Consider the following 23,928-nt stretch of genomic DNA (forward strand, 5'->3'; position numbering starts at 1 on the left):
AGCTACAGGGAACCAGGCAGAGGACCTTCTCGGTAGTGGCACCCGCCCTGTGGAACGCCCTCCCACCAGATGTCAAGGAAATAAACAACTACCTGACATTTAGAAGACATCTGAAGGCAGCCCTGTTCAGGGAAGTTTTTAATGTGTGACATTTTAATGTACTTTTAATCTTTATTGGAAGCTGCCCAGAGTAAAGGAAACACGAACCCTGGGTGAACTCCTGGAATCTTGCACTGCTTGAATATTGGGTTGGCGTACAACAATGTGTAATGCATTTTCCATCCTCCAGAAAAACTTTCCATGATGACTTGAATGTGTTGCAGATGATTATTGCAGATGATCAAGGGCCAGGCATCAGCCATGCCTATTGAGGGCATGACTTGGAACATATCCCACAGGCTGCTATGGCTGCACATTGCTGAGGCACATTGCAGAAGAAGATTGGTGGTGATGGACGAACTGTCATTCAGGGAAGCTTGTTTCACCAATCCTTTCAATGAGGACACCCTTTTCCCAATAAACCTCTAGGGAACAACGTTCTAGGGAAGGTACTGCCTGAAAAGAGACGGACCTAGAAACCTGTAATGGAAGCACTTTATGAACACAGGGAAAGAAGACCCCACCATCTGTTGTTTAGCAGCAAGGAGGCCTCAGTCCATTGCTACTTCCAGCTTCTCCATCTGTTGTCGTCACATATATCGCCATGATGAATCTAGGTACTAACATGTCCCTGAAATGGAGCAAATGGTTTTGAGTCAGGCTTCTTATGTGAATTTATGATGGCTTAAAGAAGAGACGGTGGTCCTAATAATCCAGGATTAGAAACAGAACATGTAGAAAACCATGGGGTCGCAACTGGAAGGAAGATCATTCGTTTCAGCTGAAGACAGGGAATAAATGCAAAAGACTTCGTTTTCTCGTGTATGGAAAGCAGGCCTCAGATAAACAACGTAGTCCAGAAAACGCACGTTTGTGTGCTAACTCTGTTACACACACAGAGCTCGAGGCGAGACGCGTCTATAAATAAAAAACGCCCCACCCACCCTTCGTCGAAATCTGTGGGGAATTTAGTGAGTGTGTGTTTTTGTAAGATATTTCTGTTCAATTAGGCCACACCGTACAGTGGCTTTATATGAAAGGCGGCCTAGAGACAGAGCGAGCGCAGGGTGGCTCTGTGGAAGTGAGAGTACATTGTAATGATAGCAGCCGTGCTCGGGTTGCGAGTGTCATTCACCTCTTATTCTTAATCAAAAGGCTTCCAATCCCTTCTTGAGGCACGTCCTCTGGAAATGAAGGGACTGCCAGAGGAATCATTTGAATGTGGCAGCCCTTGATAATGATGAAATGAATAAAAGGTTCACTTTTTTATTTTATTTTTTTTGGTTTGGGTGAGGAGGAATTCAGCTCACGGCTCATGAAAAGGCCGCGGTTTAATAGCGGCCGACGGCAGCCGCGAGGGCTTCTAGTTATCTGCCGTGCGGCCTCCTTTGCAGAGATAATGGCTGCAACAAGGGCTTCCCCTCAGCCTACTCTCAAGGCCTGACGGAGCAGAGGGAAGCAGCCTGAGAGGAATGGAGAGCCTGGTTCACACAATCGCTCCTTGGAAATGTGCGCTATGTCATACCTGTGAGAGCATGGCAGCCATTTTGGGCGCTGTGCTCTCGTGTGTGTGTTTTGGGGGGTAAGATCTTGCGATCTCATTAGTGTTGGGCAGCCCCTAGTGGAAACTGCCATTTAAATTTCCCACAATGCCTCAGTGCAACTCCATATTATGGGCATCCTAAGAAATGGTGGCTAGGCAAAAACAACAGCAACAACCATTTCGTGGATTGGGTGTTGGGCAGGTAATTGCAGGTATCTCTGCTGGTCTCTGAGAGCATGCTGGGATCCTGATAGCTTCCTGAGGCTGCTGAGTGCAGATGTCAGGCCAGCCTGGTCCTAAATTGCCCTAATAGTTATACACTGGACCCTCGGGTAACGTTACCTTCGGGTAACATAACTTTCGGGTTGCGAACGCAGGAAACCCGGAAGTGTATACTTCCGGGTTTCACCACGCGTGCATGCGCAGAAGTGCTCTATCGCGCTGCGTGTGTGCGCAGAAGCAGCTCCTCTAGATGCAGATTTTTCGGGGAATGTACGGACCCCCGGAACGAATCAAGTTCGTATCCAGAGGGTCCACTGTAGTAGGGTTTGGTGTTGCCAATTTGTTGCAATCTGAAGTGTTCAGTGACACACACTCTCTCTCTCTGTACGTGTGTGTGTGTGTGCACGCACGTGTATGTGTACGTATGCAATACAATATTTGTGAAAATTGTGTGTTTGCACATGTATATTTATTTATAACATAACTTCAGGGCGGGGTACTTGCATGTTTTCCTTCGCAGAGCTCAACAGTCTATTTGAAACGCCGTCAAAGGACAGCCCTTTCTTTGCAGGAGTCCCCTTATGAAAAGGGGTGCCTGGTCCAAGTCAAGAAGGGAAAGCAGCAGGAGTCTTCCGGTTGCCCACCAGCAGTTGGCACCTCGGTAAGCAGATGGAGCAGACACACACCTGGCCACAGCCTTTCCTGCTATGGTGAGATGTATTGTTGTTCTGTTTAAATAGTTGTCATTAATAATAAATGTGCCCACGTTCATACAGAAATTAGCACAGGCAAATTTCACACAAACCTGTATCCTTTTTTCTCCTCTTTTTTATGATGCCTAAGTTGCCACCTTACAGCAGGGTCTAGCTAAACTAATAAAAACTTTTGGCAACTGACTTAAGAGCTGCCCCTCACTCCACTGCCCCCTTCAGACTGTCTAAAGTAATTTGATATCTCCAGGTTGATTGTATGTCTCAGATGCACAGAAAAAGGAATTCATGACACAGTTGTGTAAAAACAAGGGAGACCTTCTATTTTTTATTTTTTTTACAGTTTACTTGTTTATAACATTTATCCGTTTCACTCTCAGTCCTAAGGCACTTGAGATGATACATTTTAAAGATATGAAATGATAATCTTGTGCACTGAGACTTCTTTTGTAGGGCTGACAATTAGGGGGTTGGAGACTCAATTTAGCAACCAAGATTGACACACACACTCTGTCTCCAACAGGACCATCCTAAAGATGCCCCTCAGCTGCTTGGTATTAATTAATTAATTAATTAATTAATTAATATAATGTAAATGCCTATTTAAAAGATAACTAAGTTTCAAAGCAGCTCACAACTGAACTTAGAGAATAAAAAAACACGACAAAATAGAAGAAGAAGAAGAGTTTGGATTTGATATCCCGCTTTATCACTACCCGAAGGAGTCTCAAAGCGGCTAACATTCTCCTTTCCCTTCCTCCCCCACAACAAACACTCTGTGAGGTGAGTGGGGCTGAGAGACTTCAGAGAAGTGTGACTGGCCCAAGGTCACCCAGCAGCTGCATGTGGAGGAGTGGAGACACAAACCCAGTTCCCCAGATTACAAGTCTACCGCTCTTAACCACTACACCACACTGGCTCTGTGTGCAAAATAATGACAAACAAAGGTCAAATGCAAAGCACACACACACACACACATGTTTGGAAAATAGAATATTCTCTTGAACCTGAAGACATCTCAGAGAAAAATCAAATGCAAAAATATAGCAAAACTTCACAAAACAGCATCATTAGCTGAGATAGAAGCTTCACTCCCACTTCCCCCCATAGCAACCTGTCCCAGATACATTCCTACCAATCTTCCTCATACAAAATTCTCTCTTTAGCATTCCCACCAGCCACACAGATAACACAGATAATCCCCAGCCAACCGCTTGTTACAAGGCTAAAGTCTGGACTACAAAAAAATACCTGGCAGCTTTGAGCATAATTTGCAGCCAGCTCATTCACCCAGCTCCATCTAGGGCAATACAGACCCACCACGCCCTCCTTGTCTGCCACCCAGGTGGGGCCATACTTCCTACCAGTTCAGTCTTTCACACTGAGCAGTATTAAGCAACTTTGAAACGCACAAAAACATTGTGAGCCAGACCCTTTTGTACAAGCTGAGACACAGTTTGCAGAGGTTGTTTTTTTTCAGAGTTAAGTTACTGAAAAAGAATTCTGGTGATCAGTCCAAAGGTCCGTCTAGCATTCTGCATTCTTGCTTCTCCCAATCTGATGCCTCTGGGCTGTGAATGTGCAGTTGTTCCTTATGCTGTGATCCTTTCTAACAACTGATATTCACTGGCACGCTGACACTGTGGGATAGTGGTTAGAGCAGTGTTTCTCAAACGTGGGTCTGCAGCTGTTGTTGGACTACAACTCCCATCATCCTTGACCATACCAGCTAGGGATGATGGGAGTTGTAGTCCAACAACAGCTTCAGACCCATGTTTGAGAAACACTGGGTTAGCATATCAAACTAGGACCTGGGAGACCAGGTTCAAATTCCCACTTGGCCATGAAACTCACTGGGTGACCTTGGGCCAGTCACCAACTTTGAGGCCATCCTACCTCCCAGGAATGTTGTGACAGTAATGTGGAGAGGCAGGGAGTCCAACACCTTGAGCTTCTTGGGTGGAAGGTGGGACATGAACGTAATAATAAATACTGCACCCAAAAGCATTTTACAGTAGAACAACACATATAAAACAGTTAAAAGCAATATAAAAAAATGCATTTTTTTAAAACAACAACAACAGTACATACTTGATATCAATGACTCTAAAGCCAAAACCTATTAATTACTACAATCACAATAACAGGAAAAGCAAAATGGCAGGACTGAAAGAAGAAAAACAGCCGATATCATTGAACAATGTAGGGTCAGACCAGAGTTTACTTAACTCTTCCATATATTGAGAAGGTTTCTAGTCCTCACGGGAAAGGCTGAAAAGCCTTGAGGTGAAATTTAATTTATCTAACTCCATTTAATTCATCTGACTCAATAGTTATTGTAACGAACAAACAATATTCACTCAATATAATGTCAATTTCAACTCCAGTTTTTAATACCTAATGTTATTGCCTTCAAATTCATCAAGAGGACAAGATTTAGAGTGCTGCTTGCTGCTTCTTTTTTTTAAGGATCCATCCAAGTCAAATGTCAAGAGCAGAACTGGAATAGTTTCAACATTCTTCCCCACGGAAGCCTGCCAATGCGTTGAGTAATGAACTGGGAGCAGCAGGCAACAGGAAATGGGTGCTCATGAGTCAAACGCAGAGTCTGCAGGGCCTAGGAAATCTCCCAAAGAATACAGATGCTATTCCCACAAGAGCCAGGGCTCGACTGAGACTTAAGTATCAGCACACACTGGATACTGGTCGGTCGTCTTCTGACTACCGATGATGGTGAGAGAAGAACAGTTGTGGGTCTAGGATAGCAAACTTACTTTTTGCATCAGGAAGAAGGCAGTTGCCTCTGAATAGCAATTGCAGGGAATTGCAAGTGGGAAGAGGGCTGTTGGACCCAGGTCTTACTTGCAGGCACCCTATGGACACCTGGTTGGTTACTGTGAGAACAGATATGCTGGATTTGATGGGCCTTTGGCCTGATCCAGCAGGACACTCAGGTTCTCATTCCTATAGCATCCTCCCTGTCACTTGGTTCCTGCTTTTATGATGGACACTTCTCAGACGCCTTTAGACATTTTTTTGTGTGGATTATCAGGATCCCTCCTAATCTCGTGATGTGGAACAGCACTTAGATTGAAGAATGTCACACCTAATGCCTTAAATAAATAACCCTGGACAGCGTGTCAGAAATTTAGCTGCTGAGATCCTTCATTCTTGCTTGCCCTTCCCCTCAATGTCCCTCCCTTTCTGCTGCGTGCCAAACCTGTTTGCCAAGTACCGCCATTTTGCTAGGTCACAAAATTCTTTGCGACTGCAAAGGAAGGTGATTTGCTTTGGGCAATCGGATGTCTTAAGAAGATTAGGACAAAGGAAGAGCGGAATGAAATTAATGGAGTACTAGGGTGGCGCTGTGGGTTAAACCACAGAGCCTAGGACTTGCCGATCAGAAGGTTGGCGGTTCGAATCCCTGCAATGGGGTGAGCTCCCGTTGCTCGGTCCCTGCTCCTGCCAACCTAGCAGTTGGAAAGCACATCAAAGTGCAAGTAGATAAATAGGTACCACTCCGGCAGGAAGGTAAACGGCATCTCCATGCGCTGCTCTGGTTCACCAGAAGCGGCTTAGTCATGCTGGCCACATGACCCGGAAGCTGTACGCTGGCTCCCTCGGCCAATAAAGCGAGATGAGTGCCGCAACCCCAGAGTCGGTCATGACTGGACCCAATGGTCAGGGGTCCCTTTACCTTTACCTAGGCAAGACCAAGGGGGCAAAGACTGGAAATAGAGAGAGAAGCAGAGGGTGGTTAGATGGTTGGTTAGTAGGTTAGTTGCGTCAGCTGGGGAAACTGATGGTGCTGGAGATAACTGGGAGGAGGACGTTGACATAAATTAAGATGGGAGCAAGATTTAAAGGCTGGAGGTAGAGATGCGGGAGGAATTTGATTCATTTAAAGGAGAACCTATCTAATTTGCACTTCCTGGGGAAAAAACAATTAAATGAAACACAGCCAGTGTTTGAAATAATTGCTTCTCCAAATTTTGCAAAGCGGTTCTCCAGACAAGTAATGTTTGCAAAAATGCATATATTCGGCTAAAGGGTGCATAAAAACCACAAACGGATGTGCAAATGTGGGAAACTGGAATTCAGATTAGAAAAAGAGAAACGCCTTTCCCTAGGTGGAGGTGGCCCAGGCAGGTTAGAAGACAATGTAGTTCAGGGCCAGATCGGCTGACTGACAGTTGGAAGGGGATGCAGCAGAGCTGGATGTCGTGGACAGCAGTAACAATAGTGGTTCGCAGTTGTTGCAACCTACGGCTAGAACAGTCGAAGCCTCTTCCAAGCGTTATTGTGTCTTGACGCAGCACCATACAGGGGGAGTTTCTGTAGGAAGGAAGCTCTCAGCAACCAGAGGACCACCGTCACTAGGCTCAATGAAGCAGGTAACATTGCCAAGGAAAGTGTGAAAAGGGGTGTATAGTTTTACTCTCGGCTGGAAGTTCTCAGAGAACATTCGACCTAAGGTGCGCAGCCTGGGAGTCATTCTGGACTCACAGCGGTCCATGGAGGCACAGGTCAATTCTGTGTCCGGGGCAGCTGTTTATCAGCTCCATCTGGTACGCAGGCTGAGACCCTACCTGCCCGCAGACTGTCTCGCCAGAGTGGCGCATGCTCTGGTTATCTCTCGCTTGGATTACTGCAATGCGCTCTACGTGGGGCTACGTTTGAAGGTGACCCAGAAACTACAACTAATCCAGAATGTGCCAGCTAGACTGGTGACTGGGAGCGGCCACCCAGACCATATAACACCGGTCTTGAAAGACCTACACTGGCTGCCAGTACGTTTCTGAGCACAACTCAAAGTGTTGGTGCTGACCTTTAAAGCCCTAAACGGCATCAATCCGGTATACTTGAAGGAGCGTCTCCACCTCCATCGTTCTGCCCGGACACTGAGGTCCAGCGCTGAGGGCCTTCTGGCGGTTCCCTCGCTGCGAGAAGCCAAGTTACAGGGAACCAGGCAGAGGGCCTTCTCTCTAATGAGAGCCAGTGTGGTGTAGTGGTTAAGAGCGGTAGTCTCGTAATCTGGGGAACCGGGTTCGAGTCTCCGCTCCTCCACATGCAACTGCTAGGTGACCTTGGGCCAGTCACACTTCTTTGAAGTCTCTCAGCCCCACTCACCTCACAGAGTGTTTGTTGTGGGGGAGGAAGGGAAAGGAGAATGTTAGCCGCTTTGAGACTCCTGAAAGGGAGTGAAAGGCGGGATATCAAATCCAAACTCTTCTTCTTCGGTAGTGGCGCCCACCCTGTGGAACGCCCTCCCACCAGATGTCAAAGAGAAAAATAACTACCAAACTTTTAGAAGACATCTAAAGGCAGCCCTGTTTAAAGGTAAAGGTAAAGGCACCCCTGACCATTAGGTCCAGTCGTGACCGACTCTGGGGTTGCGGAGCTCATCTTGTTTTATTGGCCGAGGGAGCCGGCGTACAGCTTCCGAGTCATGTGGCCAGCATGACAAAGCTGCTTCTGGCGAACCAGAGCAGTGCATGGAAATGCTGTTTACCTTTCCGCTGGAGCAGTACCTATTTATCTACTTGCACTTTGACGTGCTTTCGAACTGCTAGGTTGGCAGGAGCAGGGACCGAGCAGCGGGAGCTCACCCCGTTGTGGCTATTCGAACTGCTGACCTTCTGATTGGCAAGTCCTAGGCTCTGTGGTTTAACCCACAGCGCCACCCGCATCCCTGCAGCCCTGTTTAGGGAAGCTTTTAATGTTTAATAGGTTATTGCATTTTAGTGTTTTGTTGGAAGCCGCCCAGAGTGGCTGGGGGGACCCAGCCAGATGGGCGGGGTATAAATAAATTATTATTATTATTATTATTATTATTATTATTATTATTATTATTAGAGTGGGATGACTGTATTCTCACATGGCGAAACTCTGAATTACAGGCACTGAAAATGATAAAGGTGTTAAAAAGGATGGTTGCACCTTTCTTTCACCACTTGGGGGCGCACTTGCACAACCATTAACGATGGAAGACTAGCAGGTTTTTCTGACCTCATAGTTTCGAAAACCTGCGAAAAACACACACGGGGGGGGGGGGGACAAACAACATGTAAAGCTCACCCTTTCTCACGCAGATTTCAAAACCCTGCTATTCAGCTTGAGCAACTGAAGAAAGGGTAAATTTAGCTGAGGAAATAGTTTTTGTCATGCTTGCGCATAGTGTAATTAGCTTAATAAGAGAAGCTATTTTTAAACGTTCGCTCCGTTGAAGTGGTCTTGGCTTCTCTCCATGCACGTTAATTCACACGGCAAAGGGGTACCAGCCCAGTAGGTCTGGTTAGGCCTGTGGCTCCAGCCTGGAAGACAGAAGAGGGTCCCATCAGAACTGTCACTCACTTTGACAACTTGATTTGCCACACAGCATTCGATGCCATGGCAACAGGAAAATCCCAAATTGGGCAATGATTTGCCGAACATTACAGGCAAGGAAGGGGCTCTCCAATTCTACTTTACGAAAACAGATCTCAGAGTTACTAAGATTGGAAAAAATAAATATGTGCTTCGGGATGCGAGTTTCACAATAAAAATAGCATCACGAACCAAAGCCACAGCACACCCATTTGCAGTTGCCCCTTCTGCTTCTGGCCCGCCGTTTAAAAATAAAATAAAATCCAGACTTCATTTCTTCAGGAACTAGAATATCTTGACTTTGAAAAGTGAAGAGTGCAGCCCTGGACACCCTTGTGAGGAAGGACGGGTTATAAATTGAACAACAACAACAGCAACAATTTATGGCTGTAATCATGGCAAGATTCAGATAAGCCCTTCACATGCTCAAAGATGGAATAATCTAAGCTCTGCCACCTATTCTGTGTGTCTCATGACTAGTTTGCAGATTTGAACCCAAGTCTCCCAGGTCAACGTTTGACATTCTAAGCACTACAACACTCTGGCTCTCCCTAATGAGAGTAATGTGCCCCCAAGACATTTCACCTGGAGGTACTACCCCTACTGATAATGCTGGCATCCTCCTGAAAGTTCATCTTATATGAATGCACACCCCACCATCAAATCTTGACATAGCCAATGTTAGTCCGAGTCCCTGACATCTGGATCTCCCCTCCACCTTTGAAGATGAAGACAACATTTGCCCTCCTCCAGTCTGCAGGGACCTCACCTGTTCTTCAAGAATTCTCAAAGATTATAGACAGAGGCTCTGAGATCACACCTGCAAGCTCCTTTAGTACCCTTGGGTGCAGCTAATCAGGCCCTGAAGATTTGAATTCATTTAAAGTAGCTAGGTTGGGCAATGCATTCCTTTGGGTGAAGACAGTGACAAAGTAGGTGTTGAACAGTTCCACCTTCCCTCTGCACCCAATAGCATTTCTCCATCTTCTCCACATAGAGAACCTACTATTTGCGTGTTCTTCTTCTCAACCCACCAGGTTTCAGTAATGCCTAATAGGTCTTATTTGCCATCCTGTATTAAAAGCTCCAATTCGTTTTGCTTGTTTCCCATACTCTGTGCATTAGTATAGAGACAGCTGAAACCACGAGCCATTTCATCCAGCTGCTTCCTTCTTGTAGTTTCCTGCCCTTTAGCAAGTTTGTTTATTCATCTCAAGTTTGGAACAGAACTCAATCCAGTGGATTAGCATTTGCAGTTGTTGCTTTTGGTCTATAAATGATACATTTCCCCTGGATTTGCATTGTGTTTCCTATGCCTTGAAACGAATGGATCAGAATAACATAACAACCATGTAACTTACTGACATAATTTCTCTACAGCAGCCAGTGAGGCAAATAATGTAATTTTGGATGGAAGGAGAGATGCAGTGGAATAGAAACAACGCTGTATGCAACTAGTAGATGGCGGGATGGAACGATGCCTTCTTACATCCCTCCTTCCCAGTAACTCTTATCTATTTCATTGCAAGTATATTGTAAGCAGCCTCAATAACTAGTAGGTGGGATGTAAATACTAATTAATAAATATTGCTTTGGAGATCCCTTCCCTTTTCTGCTTGAAAGGACGCCAGAAACTTTCTAATCTCTTGCATGTTTGTTCTGCCCACACACCTTGATCATATAACCTTAAAGGGGGGTAGGGGGAGCCAAGTGCATATGAGGCTGCTTGTGTGCTTTCTGTGGCATTAGCATCTGCCGGGGTGCTGCAAGTCCCTGTATGTAAGAGAAATCCTCCCCGCGGGATTTGCTTAGTGCGAGAGAATGATTAGCAATTGCTAGTGATTAGTAATTTTCTCCCACAGATGGCTTTTCTGCATTCCTGTAGAGCTCCACATACACGATGGCTCTGCCAATGCCCTGCAAAAGCAGAAAACACTATGTGGCAGGAAAGGAAGAAATATCTGGCAGGCTTCTCCCCCCCCCTCCCTTTTGTGTTATTGTTATAAACAAGGAGCCTAATCGCACTGGCAAATAAGCAAGAAGGGGAACAAATGAGCTGGGTTCTGAATTATTTTGTACACATGGGGCGAGAATCATTCCATGTAAATCAAAGTTCTCCAGGGGATCAGGGCTACATTAAACTGCATGTTGGGGTGGGAGGAGGTAGACGCCTGGTGAACCAGGCAGCTTAGAGCTTGAACTGCACACTTCCCATGAGGTTAGGAATCTATCGTTCTGCCAAAATAATAATAATAATAATAATAATAATAATAATAATAATTTATTTATACCCCGCCCTCCCCAGCCAGAGCCAGGCTCAGGGCGGCAAACACCAATAAAATTACAATAAAACATAACAGGGGAAACAAACAAACAAACAAAAACAAAACCAGTTTATTAAAATACGGGTTAAAATACAATTTAAAATGCAGCCTCATTTTCATAGCAGCCCATAAATCAAAACCATAAGGGGAGGGAAACATAAGGGTCAGACTGAGTCCAAACCAAAGGCCAGGTGGAACAGCTCTGTCTTGCAGGCCCTGCAGAAAGATGTCAAATCCTGCAGGGCCCTAGTCTCTTGTGACAGAGCGTTCCACCAAGTTGGGGCCAGTACTGAAAAGGCCCTGGCCCTAGTTGAGACCAATGTAACCACATTGCGGCTTGGGACCTCCAAAATGTTGTTATTTGTGGACCTTAAGGTCATCCACGGGGCATACCAGGAGAGGCAGTCCCGTAGGTACACTCTCCCCAAATCTGCTCCTGAGGCTTAGGGAAAACCCTAAAACAGATTTAGGGAGGTGCAGGGGAGGAGAGGCAGAAAGTTCCATTGTGTGCTTTGGCTATACCCCCACATGTCTTAGTTTTAACCTGGGCCTAATCCTGCAGCCACCACCACATCTGGTAGCAATGAGTTCCAAAGGATAAGTGCACAAAGTGTGTAGAGAGGAAAGGACTTCCTTTTTGTCAGGCCTCAAGCTCTTGTCTTACTCATTATTTTTTGTTTGCATATTTTGCAAAGAGCGTTTATTAAGCCAACAGTTTTAAGGCCAGAAGCAGCAGCCACAACAAAAAGGATTGTCATCGTATCCCTTAGAGATGGTGGATGATTCAGGAAAAGACTTGCCAAGGCCACACAGGTAGACATTCTCCCGTCTAAACAGGTGTAATGACTGAGGGGACGGAGAAAAGGAGAGAAAGTAAGAGATTTTTTCACAGTACAGGAAAAAGAGTGATTCCAAGTAAAATGAATACTTGGTGGAACTCCTCCACCTGAATGGGACTGAAATATACTCGGAGTCGAGAGTGGATTTCATGCTCTTTATTCAGCTCATAGTGGTGAGGAGGAATGAAAGTTCCTCCAGAATGCATGCTTTATATACATTATTTACACAATGGGCCCCACGTGATTGGCTAATTCTGGGATTCTCCTGTAGGCCAATCAGGTTGCGGATTCACTTCCACCTGGAGCTGGATTGGGTGGCTCCCGTGGACCAATCAGACTGCTGCATTCTGGATCCTATTGTTCTAGGACCAATCAGACTGCTGCATTCTGAATCCTATTGTTCTAGGTCCAATCAGACTGCTGCATTCTGAATCCTATTGTTCTAGAACCAATCAGACTGCTGCATTTTGCATCCTATTCAACTCAGTACATAACAGGGACGTTTCCATTAACAAATATGGCCTTCAGGTTGTTTACTTTTGAGAGTGTGTGCGTAGGAGGGAGATTAATACATCCCTGCAGCTTGAGCTACTGGGGAATTAATTAAAACCACCTCTAACCCACATTTAAAAAGTCTTTTGTTTTTGCTCTGTACAATGAGATGGACATTAGAAACAAACCACAGTGAAATTAATTTCCACATGCCCAGTGAGTCGCGAGATGAGGAGGGAGGGGAAAAAATTGCACAGGCTTCACTCAGAGTCTTTGTTGATCTCTGCTGTGGGCAGAAAGGGCCTTCAGCATGTCTCTGAGGACAAAATGTTGGAGGGCAGCTTGAGCTCTTGCTGCGATAGCCTGGACTAGCAACCTTTCTGCCTTAGCTCCAATGGGAGCTGCATGCAACATTTAGCCAACTTATCGGTTAGTTGCTCACCTGCTATCCTCCAGATGTTGGGGTGACAACTCCCATAATCCCCAAGCAATGTGCATGTTATTTCTGTTGCACATATAGGAAGCTGCTTCTGCTGCTGCTACTGCTGCTACTGCTGCTGTTCATCAATGTGCATGTTATTTCACAAAGTCAGCTAATGTGCAGTAGGGGAATAGCATAGGACTAGGACCAAGCAGACCAAGGTTCAAATTCCCACTTCAACGGGTGACCTTGGGCCTGTCACATAGAAGATGGAGCAACCTTATCGGTCATGATCAAATGGGCACAAGATATAGGACATAATATACAATTTGAGGACTGGGGAAAATTGTGGAAAGTAAATTTGAAATTTACAGACTGTTCTCTTTTGAAAGAAAATTATATGAAAATGATGTATAGATGGTATATTAAACCAGTACAGATAGCAAAAATGTATAAAACCGGGTCAAACATATATTGGAAATGTAAAGAAAAAGAAGGGACTTTTTTCATATGTGGTGGGAATGTAGAGAAATTAAATTTTTTGGGGAAAAGATATACAATGAATTGAAAAAAATGTTTAAAATGACATTTGTAAAAAAAACAAGCATTTTATTAGGGATTGTAGGACAAGACCTGCCAAGAAAAACAAAGAACTTATTTACGTATGCTACAACAGCAGCAAGAGTCTTGATAGCACAAGGATGGAAGAATGAGGAAATCCCAACGAAAGAACAGTGGCAAGAAAATTTCATGAGTTATGCAGAACTGGTTAAATTGACATACAAACTGTGGGACAAGGACAACTGTGACTTTAAGGAAGAATGGGAGCTTTTTACAAATTATCTAAAAAGACAACAAAATGAACTGGACTCCTTGGCAGGTTTTAAATAAACATACACAAATTTATTGGTTGACAACATAGATAGACAATGAAAGGACATGTATAATTCTATAACATGCAGAGAATAATATGTACAGAGAAATCAGAGAGAGGAGCTGAGGGAAGTCTCGGGGGGGAGGGTTTGAAGTGAGGGGAAGGGGGGTGGGGAAAAAGGGGGAAAATAATGTATGTGATTATACGGTTTGATAATTTGTTATGTTGAAATTGCTTAATAAAAATATTTTTTTAAAAAGAAAAGAAGATGGAGCAAGCTTGCTTTCTCCTGCTCTGGAGGGTAGGACTCAAACCAATGGCTTCAAGTTACAAGAAAGGAGATTCCAACTAAACATCAGGAAGAACTTTCTGAGAGCAAGAGCTGCTTAACAGTGGAAAGGAATCCCTCAGGAGGTGGTGGACCCTTGGATTTTTTAAGCAGAGGTTGGATGGCCATCTGTCATGGCTGCTTTCGTTGCATTGCTGGGGGTTGGACTAGATGCAGGTATAAATGCAGGAATCTTTGCGCAAATTAATAGAAGCATGGTGTCCAGATCATGAGAAGCATAATATCTCTAGCACTCCCATCACTTGATGTGGAAAACTGTTATGGTTCCTGGTCGGGTGAGTGGCGTTTATGGACAAAACTCAGTAGACATTGGGTGTGTGTGGTTTTGGTGGTGGTGGTGGGGAATAAGTCATTTTCTCATAACTCTGGCAAGTGGCAAGGCGGCATGCCTGCTTAGGTGATGCATTGGCTTGCAGTGCACAGCAGAATCTCATGTTAAAGTCTGCACAGACGGCATGTAGGAGATGTCGACTCCCTTGAAATGCTCGCCAGTTGAAATATATAGAAAACAAGCATGCCAGAGAGAACGAATCCGAAACTGCGGTCCACAGACCATCCGTGAACCTGGATGTTCATGAAGGTGGTCTGTAAAAACAGAATTAAAAATGAGGCAGCATCTAGGATAGCACTTTACAATAGCGACAAGTGGCAGAAAACACACACATTAAGCAGTCCTTGAGAACCACTGACCTAGCCTTTGCCCTGTTGTGTTGTTTTTCTACATGCAAGGGGATTTTTCTGTGCATTAAACAAAAAACAAAACAAAACAAAACAAAACAAAACAAAACAAAACAAAACAAAACAAAACAAAACAAAACAAAACACCCTCCTTGTGCAGCCTGTAGTGATATAGACTGAGGAAAAGTTTACCACTTCCCTGCTGGTTGTATAACCTGGCCCAGAGTTTCCAGTCCTTACACCGTCTCCTGAAGCCTAAATGTGAAAAATGGACCCTCTGTGCTCAGAACAGGCCTTGGGATGTTGAACTGAGAGACCAGGGTTCAAATCCCCATCGGTGGGTGACCTTGGGCCAGTCATTGCCTCGGTTTACCTCACAGGGCTGTTGCGAGGATAAAATGAGGTGGAGCTATGTATCCTACTTGAGCTCCTCATAGGAAGCGTGAGATATAAATCTAACAACAGCATAGAACAAAGGTACATCTTTGGTACCCAAACTCTGCTGAGGACGAGAATTTCTCCAACATCAGGTTTTCTTGAACTGGGAAGCATGTTTCTCAGCCCTGCCTGCCTGTTCACTCCTGTCAGACATTCCTGGGTTGAGTTGAGGGCCAAAACTGAAGCGACCGACCAGCTGTGTTTGTTCTCCTTAATCCTCTGTACAACCACAATCAGGTGCCAGGTGATGGGCATCTCCCCCTGCTTTCTGCCAAGGCTTATTTCCGCATGCATTTTGATATTTACCTCATACGGGGCGGGGGCAAGTAGTCAAGTGGAGAGAACTGGAAATCCTAGTTTATTTTGGGACTTTTGTAAAGTCCACAAAGCAGGCATTTGGGGGCAAAGTCCTGACAAGGGGTGGAAATGAGACTGAAGCCATGTTTAAAAAGGTAAAGGGACCCCTGACCATTAGGTCCAGTTGTGACCGACTCTGGGTTTGTGGCGCTCATCTCGCTTTATTGGCCGAGGGAGCCGGCGTACAGCTTCCGGGTCATGTGGCCAGCATGACTAAGCCGCTTCTGGCGAACCAGAGCAGCGCACGGAAATGCCGTTTACTTTCCCGCCGGAGCAGTACCTATTTATCTACTTGCCCTTTGACGTGCTTTCAAACTGCTAGGTTGGCAGGAGCAGGGACCGAGCAATGGGATCTCACCCCGTTGCAGGGATTCAAACCGCCGACTTTCTGATCGGCAAGTCCTGGGCTCTGTGGTTTAACCCACAGCACCACCTGCGTCCCTCTAAAACCATGTTTAGAGAAGCCCTATTGAAATTAAGTTACTATTCTTAACATCATGACTCCAGGCCCAATGGCTCCCGACTTTGGCCTTCCCCTCATTCTTCATACTGTAACCGTCTGCGTGGCCCTTGCAAGGATTTCAGCTGCTCAGCCCCATGGCTGGAGGAGACATTTAGTTTGAGGACTGCTAAGCCGCTGATGTCTAGAGGACTTCCTGGCCGCATAGAGCACCTCAGGCAGCAAAGCTACCCCTTGTCAGGTGCTTTGTCACCATCACAAACAAAATTCCTTGTGTTCAATAGCGTGCATAGGACTGCAGCCTCGGTGCATGGCAATGTGTGGCTTGATAAGGGCCTACAATAACCATTACACCATTAGCGATCTGTTACAACCTGTGGTGTTGCAAGAAGCCCTTTGGTGCTGTATTAATTTTGCTCCACCAGTGCTGAATGGTTGAGCTTGTTCATAATTCAACAGCTTACAAAGGGCTGTTTTAATGCTTAATCTGCTGGTAGTCAGCAACCCTAAAATTTACTACCAAGGCAACGTGATTTGGTTTGCAGCCTCAGCCTCCCCTTTGCAAGATCTCCTTTCCCCAAAGAGCAGGTAAAGCCTTGCATCTTGGGAGCTGGGCATTTCTTTTTTAAAAAACCAACACTTCCGATTTCTTTCTCCTTTGTAGCCTGGCCCGCGGCCGTTGTATTTCAGAGTGCCCTCTTTGTTCCTCAGGCCTGCTGTCCTTAAACAGAGAAGTGGCTATTTAAGGAAGAATGCAAAATGCTTTAAAATAAAATATTCACACACACCCTTAGAACTCCCCCCTCCTAGGGTATGGGGTAAATCAGCAACAACAACAACAACTAAAAGATGTGGATAAGGATTGGCCTATATTTCCAGCCCCCCCCCCATGAAGTAAAATGTTGGCCACCTGGTGCCGCTGTTTACTTATGTATTGACTGGATTTTGGAGGCTTGAGCCGTTCTGTTTGACACTTACAAAAGAGCCAGAAACAGAGAAGCTGTGAGTTTGAACTGAATTGCAATTGGCAAAGCTTTGAGGTTCAGCTAAGGATAAATTTGTCACCTAGGGCCTCTCTGGAGCATCCTAACTTTGTGTGCAAAGAAGATAACAATTGAACATCTTCTTGACCCTCAAACAGCAATATTCATTTGCAGGGGAAAGCAATTCTCTGCTCTGGCCCCCCAGCTAGAAATCCACTGCAATTTTGAGTCCAGCGTGGAATGTACAAGCGCGAGAGTTACTGGATATGTGTGCGTCTATGAATGTAAGAAGGCACAGAACTCTTTGCATGCAGAGCTATTTCTGTTCCGCTGCAGATTGGCTTCCCACGAAAAGCAGTACTTGCCTCGCTGTCTGCTCTGGTGGAATTTTACAAGATTAATTACATTACTCCACACCATTCATTTCAGTGCAAAGGAAACACAATGGTGGGTGGGAAGTAATCAATTACGTATTGTCTGCGGACAGAGAATAGCAACAGGGCAGACCCACTGTATTTGCTGGATTGATTTCCGTTCTAGTCATGGAACGGATATGTGGGCACCGGCAGCTTCTGCTCCCATTTCCATCAGAATTCTCCAAAAGCCCTTAGTATTACTATTATTTACCTGGCCTTCACCCTAAAGTCCCTGGGTGGGCATAGTATTAAAAGCAGAGTATTAAAAGCAGTTTTAAATGGCGTAGAACCTTAGAAATAAGTTGGGTCCTAAAAGAGTACAAATGTCGAAAGCCAGGATAAAGAGGTACATCTCCTATATTTGCCGAAATATAATATGTATAATATGAATCATAGAAATGTAGAGTTGGAAGGGATCCCTGAGGGTAATCTAGTCCAACCCCCTGCATTGATGGAATCTCAGCTAAAGCATCCATGACAGACGGCCATCCAACCTCTGCTTGAAAACCTCCAAGGAAGGAGAGCTCACCACCTCCTGAGGGAGAGGAATCCCCTTTCTTGTTACTTGAAGCAGTTGGCGGAGTGTAGCCATCATGTCTAGTAGGCATGGATAGCCCTAATGAAGGTGTCAGATGCACATCTAAGCAGGAGGGAGAGGCACAGAGAATGCCCACTCCTAGGCCACCCTGTGTGGTGGAATAACCAACACCCAAGAGGATCTGTAAGGAAGGAGGCAGTCTTACAGGTATTTGAGACCCAGGTTGTTTAGGGTGGTGCTGTGGTCTAAACCACAGAGCCTAGGGCTTGTCGATCAGAAGGTCAGCGGTTCGAATCCCCGCGACGGGGTGAGATCCCGTTGCCTGGTCCCAGCTCCTGCCAACCTAACAGTTTGAAAGCACGTCAAAATGCAAGAACAGTGGTACTGCGGGTTACAGACACTTCAGGTTACAGACTCTGCTAACCCAGAAATAGTACCTCAGGTTAAGAACTTTGCTTCAGGATGAGAACAGAAATCGTGCTCTGGCGGCGCGGCAGCAGCAGGAGGCCCCATTAGCTAAAGTGGTATCTCAGGTTAAGAACAGTTTCAGGTTAAGAATGGACCTCCAGAACGAATTACGTTCTTAATCCGAGGTACCACTGTAGATAGATAGGTACCACTCCAGCGGGATGGTAAACGGCGTTTCCATGCGCTGCTCTGGTTCGCCAGAAGCAGCTTAGTCATGCTGGCCACATGACCCGGAAAAACTGTCTGCGGACAAACGCCGGCTCCCTCAGCCAGTAAAGCGAGGTGAGCGCCACAACCCCAGAGTCATCTGTGACTGGACTTAACGGTCACGGGTCCTTTTACCTTTACCTTAATTTGGCCTGGAAATGAATGGGCAGCCAGTTGTAGCAGACTGTGTCCACTAGTGATGGGCAATGTGCCTTTTCTGCTCTGACATTTTGTGTGTTTTTATTTTATATATATTATTATTTTATTAAATTTTCTGTTTTGCAATTTAAAATACTCATTTTACATCCTTAAGAAATCAACGACTTCCCTTCTTCTCTTTCCATGGTTCATTTTACATATCATAAATCCCTGCATATTTTACAAAAAACTGTACCATTCAGTATTCCATTATTGCATCCATCAAAACTTATTCACACTGTTGAATTTATCTGAATGCTGCCAGCGTTTTCAGCTGTACACAATTATTTCCCATATATTCAATAAAAGTTTTCCAATCTTCTTTAAACGTATGTTCTTATTCTCTTATTCTATATGTTAAGTCTATATGGTTGTGTGTTTTTAAAGCCCCCCGTGTCCTACACTTAGATACAGTGAATTAACTGTGCTGATCCAATCTCTAGCCTTCTCTCCCCTCCACTTTCCTCTCTTCCCTTGGCCTGGGCAAAACTCTGTCCAGACTTGTGTTAACAGCGCTGTATGTGACCCTAGTTGATAAACCGACAAAATTAGCAGCACCTATGCAGAACCTGAACGCCAAAGTGAAGATTCAGCAGGCAACGAGAACCCAAGCTTTGCAGTGCAAATGTCTGGATGTTTCTTCAGAAATAAATCCCATTGATTTCAATCAGTAGGACTTATTTCCCCAGTAAGTGCAGGCTTATTTGGTAGGCCAATAGACTAAAGCTTTAAATAATTTATTGCATAAAATGTATACGCCACTTGATTATTATTATTTTAAAAAACCTTCAAAGTGGTTTACAAAAAGAATACAACAAAATTATCACGAAAAACAGCTAAAAACCTACTTCAAACATTTTTTTTTAAGTGAGAAACTAAAAATCACACTGGCATTCTACATAAACATGGACTCAGCCATACAGCTGCAAATATAAAATTTTAAGCGAGTTTTAAGTGCATTATACAAATATGGCACTAGATGGCAATGGTGAGCTAATGGCAAATTCAATATATATTTTAAAACTTTTTTAACAAGTATTTTCACTGGGTTGTTTTTTTTTTATATGCTTGTATTCAGCCACGTTCTATGTTAATTCAAGATAATATTCTTGGTTTTCTTCCCCATAGTCACTGAGGGTCCATTTTAATATGAGTTGCTGCAGCAATCTTGCTTGAGGCTGGAATCTTAATCCCATTTATGTGAGAGTAAGCCCCACTGAATTCACTCGAACTGACTTCTGAGTAGACATGGTTAGGATTGCACTGTGAAGCCACATTTGATAATGATCTCTTCAGCTGAAACTTTTGAGGCATTTTGAGGGAAGCCAAAAAGGCACTTCGGATAAGTGTGGTGAAATCCGCCAATTTCGTTTGGCTGCTGGTTGCCTAAAGCAAAATTTGAAGCAATTGGGGGGGGGGGGGGTTGGTCACAGAGTGAAGCCAAAGGATTTTGAGAAGACTAAAGAGGTTTCTCAAAGGGTGCATGCATCTTGAAAATCCCTAGTTTTTCATGACGGGGCCTGAACTTAACAACCCACCTTAATCTTTTTAAGACTGATTTGGTGCTGATCTGTTAATGAACGGTAGATTTTGTTCATTGAATTAGAATTCATCCATAACTTCCACCAGTGCTTCATAAATATTGCTTTATCAAATGCACATTGTAATTCAATGATTGGTTGGTTGAAAGGCAGATGGGTTAATTGAATAAGAATTCTTGAATCATTTGGTGGCTCTGCTTTTTTGTTTATTAAAATGATGTCATTTTATTGGGGCATGATCCAGTCAAAGGTAAGCAAATCCAAGTCCCCTTGAGCTCAGTGGGAAAATTAATTGGGCCTACATAGAAATCAGTTTAATTGCATCAAACAGCTTCCAAGGCTGTGCACTCCCCATCTCTATGGTTGGATAAAATATCTGATGATATATATTTTTAAAAATTGCAAGCAGTCTCCACAAAACTACCCCATACCACCTGACTTTTGCGGTGGTTCCTGTTTTGCAGGGGGTTGGACTAGATGACCCTCGAAGCTCCCTTCCAGTCCTATAATTCTATGATTAAAAAGGCAAAGGGACCCCTGACTGTTAAGTCCAGTCACAGATGACTCTGGGGTTGCGAGCTCATCTCGCTCTATAGGCCGAGGGAGCCGGCGTTTGTCCGCAGACAGCTTCCGGGTCATGTGGCCAGCATGACTAAGCTGCTTCTGGTGAACCAGAGCAGCGCACGGAAACACAGTTTACCTTCCCACCGGAGCGGTACCTATTTATCTGCTTGCACTTTGACGTGCTTTCAAACTGCTAGGTTGGCAGGAGCAGGGACTGAGCAATGGGAGCTCACCCTGTCATGGGGATTCGAACCGCTGACCTTCTGATCGGGAAGCCCTAGGCTCCGTGGCTTAACCCACAGCGCCACCCGCGTCCCTATAATTCTATGATTACTGTGCTGGTCCTGGGGGAAGGTTACCGTGAGGCGTGGTCAGAGTTCGGTCCTGGGTCAAGGGTCTGGAGACTGTCCACCAAGGGTGAAGCGGGGTCCAAAGCAAGAAGCCGGGCGTGGTTAGGAACTCTGGAAGAACAGGTCTGGGTGCTGGCAGAAACAGGTTTCCAACGACGTTGCTCCTGCAACCTGGGACTGGGCTGACTGGCCTTTATTTCCTCTGAGGCCAGGGGAGGTCCTGGCCCACAGGTGACCCGCCTCTCCTGGCCTTAAGGCGAGCACTCCTCATGAGAGAACTTAGTTCCCTCTGCCTCTCTGCCCTGAGCCTCTGCAGCTCAGGAGAGGCTGGAGGGTTACTGGACCCAGGGGGATGCTCACCTTCCCCTGACAGGGCTGGGAGAGGCGCACCTGTAGACAATGGGCCCTCAATCACCTCCGGAGCCAGAGTGGATACATCTGGTGTCTGCTCCTGAGGATCCAGCACAGGTGCAGGCCCTTCAGATTCAAGCCCCTGCCCCGGCTCAGCCAGCCCTGGAGGCGGGGACTCCTGTGCAGGCTGGGACTCCTCAGGTTCAGCTTCTGAATCAGACTCCCAGGCCATCACAATTACATGGTTTTAAATTGCATGCCGGGTGAAGAATTGCATTAGATCGGGGCAAGCATCAGTAAAGCTGTATAAAACAAAACTGGGTTTTTAATTTTGTCATCTGGAAAAGTCCAAGTACCAAGAGGACCTGAATGCTCAGTATCAGCTGTTCTAAACAGAAGCATGAGGGAGTTTCATACACTATTATAATATTATTGTTTTACTGTATGGATTTGGCAATTTCCTCACAAATGGCTTACAAAAATAATATGAGTTATATCAAACGAAACCAATAAAATCCACATCACGTCTGCATAGAGAAAATACAGGCCTTACAGATCCTACCCCACTAAAAGAGGCCACAAACGACTGAAACTCTTCAAATTAAGGACCAAAAGCCTGGGTAAAAAAAAGAAGTGTTTGCCTGGCACCTAAAAATAGATAAGGATGGGGCTGGGCATGCCTCCTTGGGGAGATCATCCCACAAGTAGGGAGCCAACACTGAAAAGGCCCTGTCTCATGCTACTTTCCAAACCTCTCATGGAGAACACATGGAGAAGGGCCTCAGGTGATGATTACAGGATGTTGGTTGGTTCATGTGGGAAAAGACCCTTGAGGTATTGAGTTCCTCAGCCTCATAATGCTTTCTTTTGATAATAATTTTTATTAGTTTTCAATTACAATCTAATAATAGCCTCATTAGATTAATACCAATTTATAATACAGTTATTAATACCAAGCGTTCAAATACCAAATTATATAATTTAGATAAGGTGGGCCCCCCAAATGCTAGAATTGATGGCTTCATTATTTGCTTTATTTCTGCGTTCCAAAATCTTATTAATTTCCATTGCATTCTGGTCATAATAATAATAGTCCCTTATACAACAGCTGCAATATTAATAACTTCTATTCATGTTGACACATTAAATGATTTATAAAACTACAAGTGAGGCACTCAAACTATATCCTTGTTCTTCCTGTGTGTGGCAATTATTCTGTCTGTGGTGTTTCTTTCTGTCCTTGTAAGATGTTATGTCTTTCTTTCCCCTGGTTGTTGCTGTTATCCATGATGCCTTGGGTGTAGCTGATATCCCATTGTTGTTCCAGAAACTTCTCCATTGCTCTGTCCCGTGCTTTGTTATTTTGCAACTTTAACAACAGCTGCAAAAATCACTTTGTCCCAATAAATAACCTGTTTTCACAATTTTTCCTCTCATCCTGGGAAGAAGAGTGGTCTGTCGAACTGCAGATGACTCAGTAATGAACCTTATCAGTTCCTTGGCAAGTTCATAGACTCCTTTCATCCTTCCATCCAACAGAAAATAAATAAGCAATTATACTTCCAATTAAATTAAATTCCAAGTCCTCTTAGTGTTATTCCGTTCACTCTGTAAATAATAAAGGATGGGGGAAAGTCAGCTCTAAGTTTCCATCATAAACCTTTTGCAAAACAGAGCTTCCCTCTGATTTCCCCCCTTTTTTTTTACACAGACACAGTTCCATTTAATCTTATATTCCATATCTATAATCCAATTTCTTCTGTCCTTGCTTGTAAAAATATAATTACTTTGAACTATCATTCAGAGGAGGGTTGCCGAAACACAAATGTAGAGAAGAAAACTTTAAATAAAGAAACCGTAGGCTCCCCTCCCCCCACACCGTCCTTTGCAGTGAATGAAGTCTTATCTCAACTTCAAACCTTAAAGTCCTTGCAGATGTTATTGTTCCACAGTTTGTGATCTCATATTTTCTAGCACACATCTGCACTTTAGTCCAATTAAACTCTAATTAACAGGAGAACCTCTGCTTCTTAATGGCGGTGTTGGAGGGTTTTCGTCAGGCAAAGTGCTTTTGCACTCAGTGCCTCCCTGCCTCCTGCAATCCATGCCGGAGCGAGACCCAGGTACCGAGATGAACTGC

General features: G+C 44.7%; 1 long non-coding RNA gene across 1 annotated transcript; it reads left to right on the top strand.

Moving 5' to 3' along the window:
- Window positions 1-215: 215 nt before the first annotated feature.
- LOC308478552 lies at window positions 216-5,920 on the top strand. Its single transcript, XR_013987145.1, has 3 exons — window positions 216-1,355; window positions 2,385-2,574; window positions 5,044-5,920. It is a non-coding gene; the product is annotated as an uncharacterized lncRNA (long non-coding RNA).
- The last annotated feature ends 18,008 nt before the right edge of the window (window positions 5,921-23,928 follow it).

This window comes from Podarcis pityusensis (genome assembly GCF_964106645.2).
Source record: "Podarcis pityusensis genome assembly, chromosome: 5".
Taxonomy (NCBI): domain Eukaryota; kingdom Metazoa; phylum Chordata; class Lepidosauria; order Squamata; family Lacertidae; genus Podarcis; species Podarcis pityusensis.